At 35.8% G+C, this 20,916-nt stretch overlaps 1 pseudogene; it reads left to right on the plus strand.

Moving 5' to 3' along the window:
• The first annotated feature begins 8,118 nt into the window (after window positions 1–8,118).
• LOC125101117 (39S ribosomal protein L39, mitochondrial-like) lies at window positions 8,119–9,984 on the plus strand (annotated as a pseudogene).
• Window positions 9,985–20,916: the final 10,932 nt, after the last annotated feature.

The raw sequence follows: 20,916 nt of genomic DNA on the forward strand, positions 1-20,916 counted from the left end.
AAAATACAATCATACATATACATATAGAACCCTCTGATACTCTCCTTTGGACTGAAGGATAAAAATCACTTTTTAGCATAGCTTATAAGGTCCTTCATTAACATTTTGTAAAAAGTATCACCAGAAACCCATGAAAATTACCTCACTCCCACATTCCAAAGAGAAAATCAGAATCAAAACCACATCCAAAGGGTGAAGAGAGGAGTAAGAGTTTAGAATCACCAGCGAAGATTTAAAGAATGTATTCAATTCTTGTATTTCCCCCCACCAAAACAAGAAAAAACAAAAGCAAACAAACAAAAACAGTTAATATATTTCTGGAAAACTACCAAGTGACTGAAGCTTTCGCTCTTGAAACTCATCCAACTCGGAAAGGAATCACACCAACGAACATGTGTCTAATGTCAACCAATTTACCAATTCATGGGAGTAATCACACCTCCACAATTAATATCAATGTGCTTTTACCTCTGAAAAACTACTAATCCTTCAAGTTATATCTTCCAAACCTACATAAGACACATTTGCTCGGCTCAGAAAGCTCATGCCTTTAAAGTCTAGCTCTCTAAAAACCCCAGTAAGAAATGATTTGTGTGTGTATGTCTATGTTTAGTTTTAGATATGAACTGGTATTCTCTTCTTTTGACAGAATACAATGATCTGGGCATCTGTCAATGACTTGGCTGTTAGTAGCAAGGTTAAAAGATCAAGGACAACAATTTGGGAGTGATATGAATGGATATAGGAGAGAACATAAGATGCAACAATGTGTCTTACGTTAATGCTTGTCAGAAGCTATCCACCCTTAAAGAGGCTTCAACAATCAAAAAGACAAATATAGAATCCTTTAAACATAAACATTTGGTTCTCATGACAGACATAAAGGATGTGCATGTACCTACCAATATGAATTCTCTCTCATAAAGACTAATTCAGCTATTGCCACTGGGGGTAGTCCAACCCTGCATGAATAGAAACCAACACAGTTCCTTTAATACAGTATAATTCCAGAGAGTGAAAGATAGATGTCATCAGACCTCTTCCCTTGTGAAAGGGACAGCAACTTGACAGCAAGTTTTAAAATGAGTCTGTTTTCACTGACTGTACTGCCTCTCAAAACATTAACAATCTGAACTTAAAAGATGTTGTCTCTATTTCTGTGATATTTTACCTAATTTTGCCTCTAAATAATTAAGTATTGTAATGTCAAAGGAAGTGTTATAATGGGAACATCAGCTCAGAATGCACTTGTATTACTACACATGATATCCTCAGAAACTTCCATTCTAATAGTATGCTTAAATGGCATTCAAACAGCTTAGCTAAGGCTATAACTTACAGAAAAATCTCTGCAGGGGTCCTGTCTCTCCTCCAGGATGCTAAACCAACAGGCAATATACAGTGCAGTCACTCTAGTATCTATTAAAAACTGTTTCAAGAGCCAAAAAATGCTAACACTCCTAACGATGAAATTGAAAAAAAAATTGTGCTTATTATCACAGCAACTTTAGAGTCTACAAGATTTGATCTTGTCTTCTGCGAAGAACACTATTCGGTGTTTGATGAACTTGTGTCTGTGACTAACACCTGATCACTTCGTGTTCCTTAGGCAAATGAACAGCCAGAAGGGGGAGAAAAAATAGGGCGCGAGGGATACTTTACTGATTTTACTCCAGATACCATAATAATCTAGAATTCCTTTTACAGAGTAGGGGCAGTCTGAAACCGATGGAATTAATTGTGGCTTTTTTTTAATGCTTCTATGCTCATAAGTAACATATAATGTGAAATTACAGCAACTTCATTCTCAAAAAGCAACCATGTCCTTAGAACTCTCAGAGATTAGGCTTTCGGTTATACCAAAAGGGAGCAATCCAGCCAAGTTGTGCTGCCTAAATGTGAGGAAAATATGTAACAAATGTCAAAGGAGGGAGGTGAATGTAATTTATATTCTCTGCATAAGCTCTAGCAACAAAACAATGACTTGTTTCAGGAATCTTCTTGCATTAAGTCTTTGAAGATTTGGGAGCTACCATTTTTAATGTTACTCGGTTGTAGTTTAAATTTAAAGAAAGGACAGAATATATCTGAGTAGTGCAAGCATGAGTCATATCCAGTCCAACCTGATTCTCTCAGTTTTACCTGTTTTTGTCTTTGTTTTTGTTTTTTGTTTTCCATCCGTCTGCAACATCAAATTTTGCAGGGATCGCAATCAGCTTCATGTTGGTACAATATCACAGTATCCTTTCACAGGACCATGAAATCTAGAAATGCAAGGTAGTTAATTATTCACGGAGAGAATTTTTGACCAACTGGAAAAAAAATGATTAAGTGCTTCCATTTTTGTTCCCAAGATGATGGTCTTCGGAAATATTTACTATATCTTCTCAAATAGTATTTTGAGATAAGAGAGGCAACTACTCGGTACTGCATTTTTGCACTGTTTCCCACTCTTTCCTTGATAGGTTCTTCTGAATTCCTATTAATTTTGAATTATATTCCCAATAGAGTTGTTTAGAAGCCAGGACGTTGTTTTGTTTTGTTTTTTGTTTTTTTAGGAAGTTTGTTTTGTTTTGTTTTTTGTCTTGTTGGTTTTTTTTGTTTGTTTTTTTTAAAGATTTTATTTATTTATTTGGCAGAGAGAGATCACAAGTAGGCAGAGAGGCAGGCAGAGAGAGAGGAGGAATCAGGCTCCCTGCCAAGCAGAGAGCCCGATGCGGGACTCGATCCCAGGACCCTGAGATCATGACCTGAGCCAAAGGCAGAGGCTTAACCCACTGAGCCACCCAGGTGCCCCTGTTTTTAAGTTTTGGATTCTTTCTTCTTTGTCAATGTAATTCTAGACCCTTATGATAATTGGAGTCTGCCCGTAAAATGTCTCCTTTTAGTTTTGCCTTGGTCATTTGGAATTCAAAAACACAAAATAAAAATAAAAACTAATTAGTTAAAATAAAATATAACAAAATAAAATTCCTATAGTCACTCAGAATGTAAGGTATGGAATGAGTCAAGGGTAAGAGATAAATATAAGTAGAAATAGATTCTACTTAGTGTTTTGAAAGTTAAACTGAAAGTATTATCTCATAAGTGGGTAGAAACTCATTGATAATTTTTAAGTTTGGAAGTCACATTTGGAAAGCTGTTATTACAGAAATTAAACACTCATTTAGGAAGGAATGATGCAGAAAAGATTTGTGTACGGCTGCCAGAGTGAGGCTATTTCAGTAATACAGGTGTGAGTTGATGAGTTCCAGAACTAAGGAGGTGGGAGTTAGCAACTAAATAAAATAACACATTTAAAGACATTTAGAGGAAGGGATTGACAAGATTGATTGCCTATTAGGAATAAGTGGTGAAAGAAGGAAATATATTAAAAATAACTCAGTATCAAACTGTACACACATATTTGTTTTCTGAAAAGAATCCTTTTCTATGTCATATAGCAAATGACCAGATAGAAGTGACTATAATGTGATAAACAAAATGGAGATTTGGGAGTTAATAAAATTATTCAAGAAAAAATAGTAATTGAGAATGTATTTTAAGACAGGCATTAAATATTAGGTGAGGCCTACAGTGAATAATGAATAACAGTGAATAAAACAGACAAAAAAAAATACTTGCTTTAATGAACATTTATTTTAGTGTGTGGGGGGAGTTTGAGTGGGGAGAGGTGGACAAATCAGGTTAACTAATTCATTTTCATAGCATTTTAGAAGATTATAAGTGCAGTGGAAAAAAACAGATCCTGCTGAAAAGGATCATAAGAATTAGAATGTGTAAACTTGTGAGTAGGGGATTAAAGTAAGTCTAAACTGATAAAGGACATTGGAGCCAAGCCTAGAAGTGAGCAAGGGGGATGTAGGTTAACAAGGACTCCAAGTAGATTGAACAGCTAATGGGAAGACCCTGTCACAGTAGTTTCTAAAAGGATACTGAAGCCCATGGCAGACCAAAGAAAATACCAGGGGCAATATTTAAATAACTTGAGCATCTACTTGGATTTTTTTGATATGTGTCTATTAGTTTTTGAAAACATTCTTGATTTCTGACACACAAAATTATTGGAGGCTTAGTATATATATATATATATATATATATATATATATATATATATATAAATAATTCTCCAGACCCAAATCAGTTTTTTATTAAAGAAGCTTGCAGACAGTTTGTGAAAAATTGACTGGGGTCTAGACCTGCTCACTATTAGAGTGGTATCATTGTTTCTAGGCCTTGTTGGTGGCCTGTGTTTTCTACTCATTTGTCTTTTTATCTGTGAATTTAAAATGACTACTTTTAATTCTAACTCTTCCACCATCAAAACTGAGTCTTCTTCTCTATTTTGATGGGTGTCTATAGCTCTTTTTCCCCATATAGTATCTGAGCTCCCACCTAGATCTAGGTATTTTATTTCCTTTTGCAATGTATACAAAATAGAATTAGAATTGCTACACCAATATCACCACTAATAGCATACCTTCCAAGTTGAAGATTCCTTTTATTGTCTTTCAAACTATATCCCATAGAGGAAATACATTCAAAGTATGGTATTCAAAGTTACTTGAAATAATTAATTCTTGGTGTGTACATAGATGTATATATTCTCTGCATATTATTAATTTGATATTATATTTTTCTGCTTGTATTTAATTTTAGTTTTCCCTCTTGTTTGATATAATTTAGATTTAATTGCATTGTTTAACTTTGGGAATAATTAACAGATTCAAATATCAAAGTCTCATTCCGTTCTCAATCCCTACTATCCCATTACTGTTCTTATGGATAAGTGATTTAATTTAATTAGCTTTGTGTTTATGATGTGCATTTCTTTTCTTTTTTCAAAAATGAGGTCACAAATACATATTCATGTCTTATTTTTTATTTCCTTAAAACAAATAATTGGATTTTATGTACATAAAAATATAATATATATAGTATATTTGTATTGTGTTATAATATATTATATATTCTGTTATTATATATTTTATAATATAGTATATATATTACATAGTATATAGATAACTATATAATTACATAGTACATATATATTATCTATGTAATTGCACATTGCTTTTTAAAAAAAAATTTTTTTTAAGATTTTATTTATTTGACAGACATAAATCACAAGTAGGCAGAGAGGCAGGCAGAGAGAAAGGGAGGGAAGCAGGCTCCCTGCTGAGCAGAGAACCCAATTGGGGCTCAGTCCCAGGACCCCAGGATCATGACCTAAGCCAAAGGCAGAGGCTTTAACCCACTGAGCCACCCAGGCACCCCTGCACATTGGTTTTTTGATATAAAGGTAACAATTTGTCCTAAAAATATAAATAGCTTTTCATATATTAATCATACATCATACATCAACAAAGTGATTTAAATTGTATTTACATATTTGTGAGTTTGTGTCTTTTTCTATTATATTCTTTGCAAATATACGTTCCACTTTGCATTTATTTTTTCATAAGTAATATTTTACTTATTTTTTTCCATACAATTGTTTTATGTAACTCAGTGTATTGATCCTTTTATTGTATGTTTATTTACTTTTGTATTTATCATTAAAATGTTTTCTCTCCCATCCAGATTCAAAGGAAATTTACACAGTATTTCTTCTATTGCTTGTATAATTTCATTTTTTTAACACTTAGGTAGCATTCATTTGATGTTTATTCTAGAATAATATATTTTATGTAGTCGATTCCATCAATCTTTCTTTTTCAAAATGAGGATCCAAATTTGCCAATACTGTTTCATAAAAAGTTCACCTTTTCTGCGACTAGCTGAGATGCCACCTTAATTACATACAAAAAATTTCCCCTGTTTACTTGGGAGTATATATGGGCTGTCTACTGTTTCTCAGGTTTGCAGTCATTAGAATTGTTTATGATATGTTTTCTAATCTGAAAAATCTAAGATAATTTTATTTATTCTGGTTTCAGATTTTTCTATTATTTCATATTAATCTTTTCATGTGAGCTTTATAATCAACTGGCATATATATACCAGTTGATTATATATGGGGAAGTATGCTCTATTTATTATAATTCCAAGGAGCTGACTTGCATTTAATGACTATTACTCTGACTACTACTCTGTTTTTAGGTAGATTGATGGTGAAGATGGGGAGAAATGATGGAAACAGAATAATCAGTTGATATAGAAATAATCTTGGTGAAAGATGACTAAGACTTGGACCAGTTTAGTAACACAGGAAACAAATTATCACTCTAATTTTTAACATATTTTACAAGCCATAGTAGTGGGACTTCCTGAAGAATTGCATGTGAGTCATTAAAACCAATTATATTTCCAAGTATTTATGTTTATGTTTATATTTATATTTCCAAGTAATTATATTTCCAAGTATTCTGTCCTGAGCAATTAGATTAGTGAAGTTGTTCTCTACTAAGAAATGGAAAGCTGTAGAGGAAAAAGATTTGGTGAAATTTTTGAGTTGAAGTTCAATCTAGATTTTTTTATTTTTAGTGTGTTAATTTTGATTGAGTTGTCTCCTAGTCATGGCACATTTTATTTCTAAATTGTTATGTAATTGTTTATAATGTGTACTTTTTTTAATATTCCACTCTTTCTGGTTTTGCCCTATTTTTCTGTGTTAGCTTTAATATATGACTCCTTTCTTTCTTTTTTTCCTCCTCATCTTCTGAAAGTCTTTCTTCTGAGTCATTTTATTATTTTTAATTTTCATATATTTAAGAGGGAGAGTGAGTGAGAGAGAGAGAGAACACAAGTGGTGGCAGGAGCAGAGAGAAGAGAGAAGCAGACTTTCCTGCTGAGCAGGGAGTCCAAAACGGGGCTTGATCCAGGACCCTGGGATCATGACCTGAGCCAAAGACAGACACTTAATGCACTGAGCCACCCGGGTGCCCCTTTCTGAGTCATTTTAGAAAGCCAAATTTCATTCTGTTACTTATTTCTAATAACATTTGTTCATTTTAATTCATTTATTGTATTTTTCTTTGCGTTTACATTTTATTTTTTAAGTTACTGATTTGACAACTTAGCTAAATTTCTTCTACTCCAGATACTTTTTCTAACATACTCCATTAACATTATAAATTTTCCTCCAGTAAAATTTTTGGTTGCATTCAGTAAGTTTTGAAGGAAGATTTTTATGTTTTTAAAAATTTTATGTATTGGGGCACCGGGGTGACTCAGTCATTTAAGCCTCCGCCTTCAGCTCAGGTCTTGAGTCAAGGTCCTAGGATCAAGCCCCAAGATAAGCTGCCTGCTCAGCGAGGAGCCTGCTTCTCTCTGTCTTTCTGCTGTTCCCTCTGCTTGTGCTCTCTGTCCCTCTCTCTGTCAAATAAATAAATAAAACCTTTAAAAAATAAATAAAATAAAAATTTTATGTATTTTTTCATTTCAATTGTTACTTGTTTATGAGACAATAACATATCTCTCTCAAATTATTGTTTATTTTAACAGAATATTGGACAATGGCCTTGAGCAGAAATAAAGATCTGACCTGTCTTCTGAAAAATAGGTTTGTAATTTTTTTTTTACTATGTAACTGTAAGTACACTTTAAACAAATCAAGCATTTTGTATGCAATCAATCCCCTAGATTGTAGAGACTTGTTATTTGATAACTGAAATATTTATGCCTTAATGAAATATCTGGACAGAGCCAAAAGTGTGTGGGCTGCTGCTTTGTTTCAGAAATGGTTTTAAAATGCTTTTAAAGTAAATCCCTTGCGACTGAAAAAGTAAAAGTTCAAAATAATTAGAAGCCATTTCATTTTAGAGTAACTTGTCAAAGAACCATGAGTTAAAATTAATCCCTAGATGCTCTAAAGTCTCTCATTAGTTGAACTGTTCATAATTAATAATTAACGTATAATTCCAAAATGCTTACATTTTGGGAAAGAAGAAATATATACATGTTTACATATAAATGTCATTTGACAAAAAATTTTATGAAAATAACTGACATTTTCATTAAGGAGACTAAAATATAGGGAGCACAGGGATTGCAAAGGAGGCAATGTCCATGGGGGTCTGGAGGCTTTGGTGCTGGTAGGCAGCCCCTGGTGGTAGGTATCTTGGGATGGCTGGCTAGAGATTTATAGCAACGTGGCCAACTTCTCAGCTGATAGAAATGCAGAATGATCTCCTTAGTAAAGAGAAAAACAGGCAGTTATCATTAATTCCACCAACTGAGAAGATTGAAGTTCAACCCTGAGAAATCACGCTGGCACTGTCTTTGTGATAAACAGAAACATTTCAACTCTTGACACTTTGTCATGCATTTAAGTGGGTGGGATTGCAGAAACTCCATCCCGCTCTTGTGGACAGACGCCTTTGGGACCTGTACAACCCTTTGACCAAGGCCTCTAAAGTTAAATTTCTTACCTTTTTTTTAAAGATTTTATTTATTTCTTAGAGAGAGAGAGAGCACAAGCAGGCAGAGTGGCAGGCAGATGGAGAAGGAGAGGCAGGCTCCCCAGTGAGCGGAGAGTCCAAAGCAGCACTCGATCCCAGGACCCAAGGACCACGACCTGAGCTGAAGGCAGATGCTTAACTGACCGAGCTGCACAAGTGCCCCCCAATATTTTTACATTCAAAGATCATGATCCAGGGGTGCCTGGGTGGCTCAGTGGGTTAAGCCGCTGCCTTCGGCTCAGGTCATAATCTCAGGGTCCTGGGATCGAGCCCCGCCTCGGCTCTCTGCTCAGCGGGGAGCCTGCTTCCCTCTCTCCCTCTCTCTGCCTGCCTCTCCGTCTACTTCTGATCTCTCTCTGTCAAAATTAAAAACAAAACAAAACAAAAAAGATCATGATCCAATGGAAATGAGTAAGGTTTATGAACATTTTTATGCCATGATGACGGGTTACGTGACAAAGACGGCATTTAAAGGAGAAGAAGTGCTCAATTTGTTCAGAGCTCCAGAAGTTCCTGGAGACTTCTGCTATGATGTAGTTTTATTTTACTTTTAAGATTTTATTTATTTACTTGACATTGAGAGAGAAAGAGCACCAGCAGGCAGAGCAGCAGGCAGAGGGAGAGGGAGAAGCAGACTGCCTACTGAGCAGAGAGCCCGATGCGGAACTCGATCCCAGGACCTGGGATCATGACCTAAGCCAAAGCCAGTTGCTTGACCAACTGAGCCACCCAGGTGCCCCTATGACCTAGTTCTTGAGAAGGAACTTGATGAGCAGATGCTAACAAAAGAGAACCTACATCCCTTCACAAAAAATACTTGTGCTTTCATTTATAAAAATCTTCGATCTGAAACTCTGGAAGTTGAAGCCAAAGAGGCATTAGCTATCTATCAACACAGGGGTGCTTGGGTGGCTCATTTGGTTAAGTATCCCACTCTTGGTTTCAGCTCAAGTCATAATCTTAGGTTCCTGAGAATAAGCACTGCATCAGGCTCTGTGCTCAGCAGGGAGTCTGCTTGAGATTCTCTCTCTCCCTCTGCCCCTCCCCCCACTCTTTCTCTCTAAAATAAATAAAATCTTTAAAAAGAAAAAAAGATATGGGGCACCTGGGTGGCTCAGGGGCTTAAAACCTCTGCCTTCGGCTCAGGTCATCATCCCAGGGTCCTGGGATCAAGCCCCCATCAGGCTCTCTGCTCAGCGGGAAGCCTGCTTCCCTCTCTTTCTCTGCCTTCCTCTCTACCTACTTGTGATCTCTGTCTATCAGATATAAATAAAATCTTTTAAAAAAAAAGATATATTTCCAAACAGCAAGTACAAAATAGATTTCATAGAGGAGGTTATCTCCAACCCCTGAGAGAACAGTCCAACTACACAGATTTGATGACTTAATTGATGTGAGTAAGGGTCTTATTATTCCAAGAACAAATGTTTGTTTCTAGTTTGAAGAGTCAGCAGGTCACAATCTCCAGTCCAGTCTTGTAGGAAGATTCCAGGGGCTCTCTTTACCTGTACACATCAGGGCATATTTTAAGATACAGGATAAGCTATTGAAAAGATCTCGGAAAATGGTAACTAAAGATTAAATTAAACCTTAGAGGGAAGTGCATCTATCTAGTAGTTTTCTAAAATTAAATATGAATAGTAGATTAAAATAAAGTTTTCTATTACACAAAACAAAACAAACATGGGAGCACAGCCTTCTTGGCAGGCCAGGAATTACAGTGGTTCTGCACAAATGGCCTTGTTAGCTCTGATGCCTCCCTCAGTTTTTTGTTTTCCTCGTGCTCTCATCTGGAGCTCCCTTTCATCACCTCTCCATTTCTGTCTTCTCACTTTTCTAGAGAAACATTCCTGTAGTTTATGTCTTTGTAGATATGTTCTCTGGTTTCATTTAGAAACAGTGTTACAGTGTTTGCCAGTTAATTTACATTATTTATGTAGTTCATTTAAGCATAAATAAATCTAAATTGTCTCCCCAAAGAAACTAAAAAATATATACATCATGAATTCCATGACTGACTGTGGTATTTTTTGTCTTTGTTTCCATACAAAATTAATTCAGAGGGAAATGAAAGGTGTAGAGCAGTAGCTTGACTACTGGATGATAACATTTCAGTGACCCACTCGAAATTGAGCCCAACTGCAGACATTTAAGTAATAAAGCTCAAGAGATCCAAATTAATTTTAATCTATGTGATTTGTGTTTAACTGGGTGAGTAGATAATTTCTTTGCACATTCTCAGAAATGAGATATTTAAAGAATGAATGACAATAATTTTAGGAAGTTTATTAATCATGTGAAAAATTAACTCATCGACTTATCTACCACTGGTATTTATGACTTTTTTCTTGTTTATTTGATTAGACATTTAATTCAAGTCATATCTGTCAGAAAAAAATCATGTATAACAATATTTATTTTATTATGTATAATATTTCTACATTTCTTTTGTCTAATAAAGACAACTTTCAAGAACTAACAGCTGAAAAGACACTTGAAGTAAATAGTAAGCCTTACTTTCTGAGCAATGTAATAGATATGATTTTTGCATAAATATCCAGTAGACATGAAGATATTATCCCATAAAGATGTGTTGATATCATCCTGGAAAGTGGTCAAGTATTCTAGATTCAGAAAGCCTTAGAATAATCTGGCCATGATTGATTCTATCAAAGACCAAAAAATGCAAAACAAAACATATTTCAGTTGGATCATATAATACATTCTATTGTTCTAGCTATTACTGCCAAGTTAGTCTTGGTTTAATTAGACTGGTTCTAAAATTTGAAACAAATAAACGTTAATAATAGAGTTGGAGTCACACTTCTTAAGAACAATGCTTTTGGCCTAGAAGTTTCACTTCTTATCCATCATTATCATCCATCTTCGTCCTAAAGCTTAATTACACACACACACACACACACACACACACACACATTTGCATACTCTGATATTGTACAGAAATATACAGATAGGGGAAAATTTTCTTAGGTTTATCACAATAACCATTTCTTATATTTGCATTTTATTTTGTAACAGTATCTGAAACCCAAAAAGAGTAAGTTGTTCTCTGCTTTATTAAAAACATTACATTATAAAGTTTGGTTTGTTTGTTAAAAATAAATGTAAAACACAATGATTTGGGATACTCTTTTCATAAACATTTCCATTCATTCCTTTTATTAGAAGCCACACATGAAGTTTTTAGTGTTAAAAATTCTTCCAAGGATAATATCAAAAGCCAATTTAGGCAGTTTTATTTCCTTTATCCTCCTATTTGAGGTTTAGAGACTCTTTTGAACCCTAGATCATTTTCTTCACAAACACACCTATAAGATCCTTATAATTACTCCATAGAGACAATTCAAAAAGATCATTTGATTGGATATGAAATAACAATAATTCTAAATATTTTAACGTTAGCTCTTTTAAGGCAGCCCCTACATAGAAACAATTTATATTTTAAATCACCTTTCTGTATAGTTAATTGTTATTTTATACTTTTGACTTTATCATGGATTTTTTTATGTAACTATCCATTTTTCATATCATACTTTTGTTTTCTTATTCATAGGGTAATAGGCCTGCTCTGAACAGTCATGGGACCTGGGTCAAGAAAACAAATGCAGGTTTATTTTAAAATAGAAGTCAAGAGGGGCCCCAGGGTGGCTCAGTTGCTAAGCATCTGCCTTCAGCTCAGGTCATGGTCCCAAGGTCAAGGATCAAGCCCAGCTGGGACTCCCTGATCAGCGGGAAGCCTACTTCTCCCTCTTGCATTCTCTCTGCTTGTGTTTCCTCTCTTGCTGTGTCTCTCTGTGTGAAATAAATAAATGAAATCTTTAAAAATAAAAAAATAATAAAATATAAGTCAAAATAACAAACTTAAGTAAAACATGTTCTATATCCTAAACTTGATGATAAACCTGCCTAAACACAGGACTGAAAAATTGGGTATAAAACTATATTTTACATTCTGATTCATGTCCATGCCTTAAACATAGAACTCTAGTTAAGGGCTTCCATTCACTGAGGCCAAAGGCAGTCCTCAAGATTGGGGTTGGTACTTGATTTTTAATTTTGTATTACATTCATTAGCATTTTCTGCATTAGTTGACTCCAGCAAAATAAAAATGACCCCAAAATATACCTTGTGTGTATGTCAAGTGGAACATGAAAAATAAATACTTTATGTTTAAGAAAGAATTATAGCAGAATATCTATGACACAAAGTTGCAAAGGACTCCTTAAGAAAAAACAATAAAACACAACTGTAGAGGATAGATTATAGTACCAATAAACATCAAAGGATTTAAAGGATATCTTTTCATAAAAAGACACCAAAAACAAAGGTTAAAAAAAAAGTATACAAAGAAAATATAACCAGTGCATATATGTGATTTACAGGGTGATATTTATTCTCTATTTCTTGTATCTGTATAGGGTTAAGGAAATTTCCAACATTCTTCCCAGGAGCAGAGTATCTATTGGGGGCGTTGAGCTAAACTCCATACACAGTAAGGAAAAATTGGCATTTAAAGTCAAGAATCTGGGTGGAAATTTACTAAAAGGAAACGTCCAAGGAAGGGGAAGATTCTGGCTAAACTCACTGAGTGGGCTTCTTGCTGAAGGCAGGCCAGAGTAAAGACATCCCCTGGGGAATGGTAGAGATTGAGGAACTGCATTAGATATCAAGGATTCTGGCTAAACAGATGTAGGAGGTCTTGATAAAACTGGGTAATGCAGTGATGACCATGGAAGTCCAAAAATCAGGGCCTAGCTAAGAAGAGTTGAGGGAGGCTGAGGAGAGTTTAGTTAGGGAGGGAATCTTTTTTTTTTTTTAATTTTATTTATTTATTTGATAGACAGAGATCACAAGCAGGCAGAGAGGCAGACAGAGAGAGAGGAAGGGAAGCAGGCTCCCTGCTGAGCAGAGAGCCCCATGCGGAGCTGGATCCCAGGACCCTGAGATCATGACCTGAGCCTAAGGCAGAGGCTTTAACCCACTGAGCCACCCAGGCACCCCCAGGAAGGGAATCCCATCCCAAAACCCTTTGCCAGGTTTACCTTTCTCAATACCCCTTATCATCTTCACAGCATGCAATTGATTTATTCTTTTGTTACATTTCCCTTGTTAAAATGTAAACTCCAGGAGAGCATGGATTTTTGTATCTAATTTATTCTTTGCAGTTGACCCACCAACTAGAACCCGGACTGTGCTGAGTAGAGACTAAGCACACAATTGTTGATTTATTATCTATTGCATAATTCTGTTGGGCATTTGAAATAAAATAACTCATGAAAATTATTTCTAATGATACCTAGAATAAAACCTTTAGTAAATAAAACTGGTGATCATTTTGGCTGTTGGATTTTAAGATGTTAGATCTAGAATGGGTTAGTATAATGCTGTAGAAAGTGAAAATGACCATTTAGCTGACAATGCTGAATAAAAGGATGTAATTAGCATACTGTTTTGCCTCTTAGATACAATTGATTTTACTGCTGGTAGAAATAGCAAATGGAAGAATTCACCGATTTTATTCTTGTGGATGTTTCTCCTCTCTTCCACCTGAAGCAGCTGACATGCTGCTGATAAGGAGGCATGAAATTTGACAAATATTCTCTAATTTATTTCTGGTTTTCAAGTGTGCAAAACACAGGAAAAAAAATCAGAAAGCCAGAAAACTTGCCATGATGTCAAAATAAGAAAAGAAGGTCTAACTTCAAAAAGAATATTTTTAGTTGAAATATACATTTGTATGTGAACATTATGAGCATTATTCTTCTGAGTAACAAATCCCATGGATTTCAGGTACTCTGGGAAGAACAACTATAATGCATTTGTCAATGATTTGCCTAAATTTGACTTACAGAGTTCTAAGTGCTTAGGGGATTTTAGTGAACAAGAGAACAAGACAAGTTCCTTCTATGCCCTCACTGAAGTTACTGTGTAGGAAGACATGAATTCAGTAATTCATTTATATGAATTTTGAAATAATGTATATTATACAGGGCATGTTAGAAATAGATTGTCCAATTTTAAAAAGTCTTGAGGTCTATGAAGGGACCCTGGAAAATATAATGGTTAAGTTAAGATTGCAGAAAGAAGTAAGTAGATATTATGGGGCGCCTGGGTGGCTCAGTGGGTTAAAGCCTCTGCCTTCAGCTCAGGTCATGATCCTAGGGTCCTGGGATCGAGCCCCACATCGGGATCTCTGCTCAGCAGGGAGCCTGCTTCCTCCTCTTTCTCTCTGCCTGCCTCTCTGCCTACTTGTGATCTGTCTGTCAAATAAATAAATAAAATCTTAAAAAAAAAAAGAAGTAAGTAGATATTAGCTTAGGGAGAGAGGAAATATAGGAGGAGGGAATTGTACTCTGAGAGGCTGTGAGGTGAAATGTTATCTGAGCATTACAGGAAACTGAAGAACAATCTGACTAAAACATAGAACTTCAAGCAGAGAGAGGTGGGTGAAGGCTCAGAAAATCAATGGCCTGATAATGTATATTAAAAAATTAAAGTTTATCTTAAAGACAAATGAAGCCATTTGAAGATACAGATGGCATCCCTAGAGAGGACAAAAACCATGAGACAAAACTTGAAGACTACTGGGGCCATCCAGATCATGGTGACCTGGACTAGACTTGTGGCAGCGAAGATGTGGAGAGGTTGATAGATGGCAGAGATATGAGGTGTGAATGACTGGGTGTGTGAGATGTATAGGGAGGAGTGGTCAAGGCTCTGTTCACCATTTCTGGCTTGAAAAGCTAGGTAATATGGTTTGCTAATTGCACGTGTGTTTACTAATATAGAAACAAAAGAGGAAGAGTAAGTGTGGAAGGAAAATCAATGATGGGCTCAGTTTTAGGGAGAAATACAAAATACAGTGCAGGCAGAATGCAGATGAAAAGTCTGCACTAAAGAATGATATTTGTCGGGGCGCCTGGGTGGCTCAGAGGGTTAAGCCTCTGCCTTCAGCTCGGGTCATGATCTTGGGTTTCTGGGATGGAGCCCCGCATCGGGCTCTCTGCTCAGCAGGGAGCCTGCTTCCCCTTCTCTGTCTCTGCCTGCCTCTCTGCCTACTTGTGATCTCTCTCTCTGTCAAATAAATAAATAAAATCTTTAAAAAAAAAAAAAGATATTTGTCACCAGCAGCATATACATGGCATTCTGTTTCAACCCTTACTAGTAGTATGCAGTGTAGTTCTGACATGAACATCCTGAGTTAGCCTCACACTCCACAGGTCTATAACATTTTTTTTTTCCAGAAAGAATTAACTTAAATAACATTTATTAAGAGTCAGAAAAGCAAAAATCAAAATAGCAATTATACCCTCAGATGAGAATGTAGCAATCCCATTCCAGGCCTTAAATTAAGTAAATACAGTTTTATTTTTCAGTTGAACTCAACAGTATGTGTATTAATATAATTCATTGTCTCCAATAATCCATATTTTGCTCCTTTCAATACAAGACTCTTGTTTCCTTTGTTTCTGTTCCCCTTGTATTTTTCCCTACAAAGTACAATTTTCACTTGTATAAGCAGCTCAATCATCTGCCCTTGAAAACGTATTCCCAAACCTGCAATTCCACAGGGCTCTTTCATTTTGGCATTTCTTGTGAACCAAGACAATAACAGCTTCATTTTTAAAGAAGCCTGAATCGGGCTTCACAGCCTCTGCACTCCTGTAACAAAATCTACTCAATGTGTTCATGTCATCTGTCACCAGTCTCTCTTCACATATTTCTCTGGGGGGTGGGGCTGGGAGCCTGCATGAGAATATACTGGTACTGTTACTACTGCTATTGCCATAAATAAGAAAGTCTTTTGTCTCTGACCCGGGAGTATCATGACTTCTGCTAATATCCATGAATGAGGTTAATGAGACAGGTTAATGAGCTAGCTTCCAAGTAAAGTAACACCAGATCCTTCACAGTTCTCTGTTAATATGAAAAACAAAAACAAAAATCAACTATTATTTATATGAGCTAAGACAGACTAATAGAATTTCCTAGTGTGCATTAGACAAAATGGGAGGTAAATTTATCGTGACCATGCAATGATATAAGGGTTAGTCAACCTGGTTTAGGTTATAAAAATGAGGTCTCAGGAGGTAATCTTGACAGGAAAAAGTCATACCAGATACACTTTTATCTAAGGAGAAAATTCTGTCAATTCAGGGAATCAAAAAATTACAGGTGCAATTTTATTGGTTAAGACATAGGCTATTAATTAGGAATGAAATTCTGATATCATCTATCCTAAAAGTTAGGTCTATGTTGCAGCAGAAAATATAATTAAATGGGGTGAGGCATTGTCTCCTTTCTCATTCCTTAATACATGTAAGCGCTCTAATATACTTGACTGATGATAGCATGTATAGCACAGGTACACATCTATACTCCTAAGATTCAGTGTTTGTATAACGGTATGATCTTCGAATTCAGAAGAAGGGGTACACTGGGAGGAATTCTCCTTTTGGAAATTGTTGGGGGAAATAACTACAACAATATTCACCACGTGGCCCCCAGGAGCTCTTTGAGCAGCACTTCACAACAAGAACTACTGAAACTGCGGACTTTTCAGGGAAGACAAGGGCTGATTTATCAAGAGCATGACAGGCCACTGAATTATGAAAGGGTCAGGTGCATTCTGCTCCAAATCTTTCATCTTTCTAAAGGTGATCTCTCACCTACACTTCAGGCGAGTTCCTCAACTACACAGTACCTGGATTTATGACTCACAGGCACTAGGCACGGTGGCGGGCTCAGTTTTTAGTGCGCTACGTGTATTCAGAAGGGGGGTAACCTCCACCTTCACCTAAATTGCCATTTCCAATGGCCTGAGCTTGACTATCAGGCGGTATGTCTCAGGGAGGCAGAGCCTCCATATGGTAAGGATTGCGTGGTGTGTGAACACGTTGGCAGGTGTCTGTGTGTACACATCCGTGCACACATGAGGCCTTACACAAGAAGCACTCATTATCGCTCACAAGGCTATGGGTAAGTTGGGCCTGACTCCTGTTCCGGACTGGGCACATTCACGTTTCCAGTCAACCTCAAGTCAGATGGGTGGTTCTACTGACATAGACTGGTCTTTCTCATTTCTCTGTAAGGTCAGCTGACTGTCAGTTAATCTAGGATGACCTTGTCTGGGTCCATGAGCACTACTTACCTCCGGCCATGTGATCTCTTATCTTCTACCATGCTGAACTAAACTTCTCATTTATGTCTCACAGGCAGAATTCCAAAAAGGAGTGGAAGGAATACACGGGGTCTTAATCACAGGCCCAGAACTAGATAACTATTAGTTCCAGTACTTTCTATTGGTCAAAACAAGTCACAGTCCAGCTCATATTTAAGAATCTCCAGCTCTAAATAGCATTTCCTCAGAGAGGACTACTCCAAATTTATTATCCTATCATTTTGTTTAATTCTCTGATCAACACATGGAACTGTCAGAGCTTGAGGAATTATTTACATTTCTATTTTATTTGTCCTTAACTATCTCCACAGATGAGAATGTAAACTCAGAGTCTTGTCCATTGCTAAAACCTCAACCAATGGGGTGCCTGTGTGGCTCAGTGGGTTAAAGCCTCTGCCTTCAGCTCAGGTCATGATCACAAGGTCCTGGGATCAAGCCCTGCATGGGGCTCTCTGCTCAGCTGGGAGCCTGCTTCCTTCTCTCTCTCTGCCTGCCTCTCTGCCTACTTTTGATCTCTGTCTGTCAAATAAATAAATAAAATCTTAAAAAAAAAATAAAACCTCAACCGATAAACTCAGTAAAATAGTTCATGGCACATAGTAGGTACTCGATTCACATTTTCTGATGGCTCTGTGAAAATTCACTAAATGCACAGGAGTCCTCTTTTTTTTTTTTAAGGACAATGAAAATTCTTATCCTTATACTCTAGTAAGTGAAATATTGCAAATATAAGAATGAAAAAGGAGCAGGGAAGTAAATTTAAAAAGCTGATTTTATCATATTTTAAACATATATGAAAAAATCCAAAATGCTTCTGAATATACTATTTGTTCTCTGGTTTATTCATTATTAACAAAAAATTTGTAAAAAAAAAAAGTATTAAATCTTAAATATTTTTTCAATTAGCAAATTATTCATTATAATATATATCATCAAATTTTCTATTTTTAAACATTTAGGAAATAAAGCTAGATTTGTTAACTTTATTTTATTTGAATGCTGTGCTTTATCCAGAAAGGATGAAATAAATTATTCACTTTAAATGGAGAAATATATTAATAAATTCTGATCACTTCTATTCTGTGAATCATCTCTTTTGCATTGCAAAAAAATTAATGTCTCTCCCTAGCCTGAATAATTTATGTACTCTCCTCAGTCTTAGCAGCAATGTAATAAATGTACTGAATTCCTGGCAAGTTGAAGGTTCTGTTCACAAAGTGTGGTAGATTTTTTAACACAGTTGCCATGTGCTTCTAAGTCATCTGCCTACTAATTATAAACAAGGCTGTCATTCGAGCAATATAATCTAAACCTTTCTCAGATTTCTGCCCAAACTACGTGTGCCACATTCTCCGTCAGAGTTAGCCAGGCAAATATAATGTTGTTGTTTTTTTTTCCTTTTTATTTCTCTAAGCAAGATAATTTCTGTTCAATACGGACTTAAAACTGAGTGTCCTGGAGGTAGGCTCTCGTAGTTCTCATCTTTTCTCTATGTTTAATAATGTTAAACTTGGGCAAGTTGTTTTATTTTTTTCTCCCACAAAGGCAGATTTTTTATATTTTTAATCTGTATGGTAGTGATAATTAAGACTTTTAAAAAAAAATATTGGGGCACCTGGGTGGCTCAGTGGTTTAAGCCTCTGCCTTCGGCTCAGGTCATGATCCCGGGTTCCTGGGATCGAGCCCCACATGGGGCTCTCTGCTCAGCAGGGAGCCTGTTTCCCTTCCTCTCTCTCTGCCTGCCTCTCTGCCTGCTTGTGATCTCTCTCTGTCAAATAAATAAATAAAAATCTTTAAAAAATAAATAAATAAAAATAAAATATTATAGGTAAAATACCAGAATTAAATGATGCAAAAATCATAAATTGATTAGGATAGTGTCTAGAACATAGAAATTCCTCTATAAGTTTAGTTATTATTAACAAAAGGAATTTATACTTTCATTAATTCAAAGTTAAATATTATTATTTTATGAATGTCAAACACATTAATTAAATTATTATCTCATGGGATTGATAGTTTTTAAGGATAGGAATATCATTATTTTATCTGATTATAATAGAAAAATGAAGCAAAGAAAAAATCATAATATGGTACGTGTTACTCCTACTTAGTGCAGATAAAATTGAGTCATGCATGTATTTTTATTTCATTTCTTAAAGAACTCAACCTGAAAAAACAAACTCATATTCAAAGTAGCTAAATTTTAATTTAATGTTAATGATGAGAGCAGCTCATACAGGTATACCCACAGGAATCCTGGATTACTTCCACTAGATGAAAATGTTTAGTTTAAAATGGCTGAGATGTCAAGAATTTGCTTTGATGGCACCATTAAAGTAAACAAAAGGAGAAAACCAAAGAGAAGTGCCTCTTGGTTATGTTGAGTAGATGTCTTCCCTGGAAAATAACTAATTTCCCATCTAAATCCCAAGTTTCTTTAGTTCAACTATTTTAAATGTACCCAAAACTTCAGACATAAAGTACCCATAGCAAAAAGCGTGGAAAACAAATAGCTTTTTTTAGACCAACAACTTTGGGGAAAGATTGAAGCAACAGAGCAGAAGAAAGAGAAGCACTAAACTAAAAACTGCAGCCAGTTTTAGCAAGCTTCAGGGGATGTTCAGAGAACAGGAAAAAGAAAGAGTGATGGAAAGAACCACTAACATGAGACTTTGACAGCAATACCATAGAAAGAGAAATTCATGAGAAAGAAAAGGAAAAATATGAATATTTACACTATGATGGGGGAGAATTAAAAACCCTAGTAATATCACTGGTGATGTGGGCATTTATGTACTAACATGTACAGTTGGTAGCAACATTGCAATGACATGAATGGAGCTAGAGAGCATTAAGTTAAGCAAAATTGGTCAAAGAAAGAAAAATACCATATGATTCCTTTGTATGTGGAATTTAAGATACAAAACAAAGGAGCAAAGGGCAGGGGAGAAAGGTAAACCAAGGAAGAGACTCACATATAGAGAACCAATGATGTTTACCAGAGGGGAGGGGGGTGGGAGGAAGGTGATATAGGCAATGGGGATGAAGGGATGCACTGGGTGTTGTATGGAAGCACTGAATTACTATATTGTGCACCTGAAACTAATATTGCACAGTATAGCAACTAGCTGGAGTTTAAATAAAAATTAAAAAAAAAAAGAAAAAAATGGCAGGTGTTAATTCAGCTTTGGGTTATGAATTAACACTACTTAATAAAGTGGGATTGATACACCGGACAATCCCATCATCCATCCATCCATCCATCCATCCACGCATCAATCTACCCTTCTATCTCTCCATTGTCAATT

This window comes from Lutra lutra, chromosome 5 (assembly GCF_902655055.1).
Source record: "Lutra lutra chromosome 5, mLutLut1.2, whole genome shotgun sequence".
Lineage (NCBI taxonomy): Eukaryota > Metazoa > Chordata > Mammalia > Carnivora > Mustelidae > Lutra > Lutra lutra.